The sequence below is a fragment of the Mus pahari genome, chromosome 23, assembly GCF_900095145.1.
Source record: "Mus pahari chromosome 23, PAHARI_EIJ_v1.1, whole genome shotgun sequence".
Classification (NCBI taxonomy): domain Eukaryota; kingdom Metazoa; phylum Chordata; class Mammalia; order Rodentia; family Muridae; genus Mus; species Mus pahari.
In genome coordinates, this window is record NC_034612.1 from 10,682,227 (window position 1) to 10,683,316 (window position 1,090).

The window sequence follows — 1,090 nt, forward strand, 5'->3', positions numbered from 1 at the left end:
ATGGTTAGGGCCACAACTCATAGGTGGCTTTAAGGGATTTTCCTTTGAAGAAGCAGAAGCAATGGCCTTGTCATTCAGGTCAGAGGCTCACCCTTACCAAATAAGATAGTCTTCATAGCTTGGCTGATAGCAGAGGCTCCTTGGTGAACCCTGACCTTGCCTGAGGGAACTGGGATGCTGAAGGCCCCTCCCACAAGTGCCAGGATGGGAGGACAGGAGGCCAGCTGAGGGTCCTGAGCAGATCTGGGGGAGGATCAAGCTAATTGTGCTTTAAATATTCTATTACATTTATTTTCTGTGTGTGAGGCTGTGAAGAGGTCTCTCTCCTTCCAACAATTGGACGGTAGTGTCCAGTGCTGAGTGCTGAAGGGGCTGGAGAAGAGAGGACTTCCATGGAAGTCTCAGTGAGGCCCTGATGGGTCCCCAGCTTGGCAGAGACCTGTGGCCATGGTTTATTAAAACCCTCTCTGTAAATCTGGCCCAGAAACTAGAATCCAATCCTTGGAACACACCTAAATGTGCAAGGAGAGTGTTCCCTGACCTCCACATGCATGTCACGGCATAATATCCCACCTACATCAGGGACACACACAATAAAGCTGGATAAGGGGGTATGGGGCTAAAATCCTAGTACCAGGAGGCAGAGGTAAGAGGAGGGGGAGCCCTGGTGCTCATGGACCAGTGGCTTGTACCCCATCAGTGGGCTCTGTTCACTGATAGACCCTGCCTCAAAAAACAAGTAGAGTGCAATAGAGAAAGACACCATTGCTGACCTTAGACCACCACCTGCACACATGCACACATGTATGAGCATGTACACACACACACACACACACACACACAAGAATTTAGATTTGAATGGGGAACTGTCCAGTTGATTCATTTGTCAAACAGATGAGGAAATAAAGACCCAAGGAAGCTAGGAATGGGAGGGACCTGGGCCTTGGACTTCCAGCCCGGTGCTTACCACAGCGATGGTAACTAAGAAGCACACAGAGCATCCCATACCTCCCTGGGTTTTAGTACCTCCCAGCTCGGAAGGAGCCTTCACTGATAAATCCATATTCTGCATTCTCAGTGACCTGAAAGC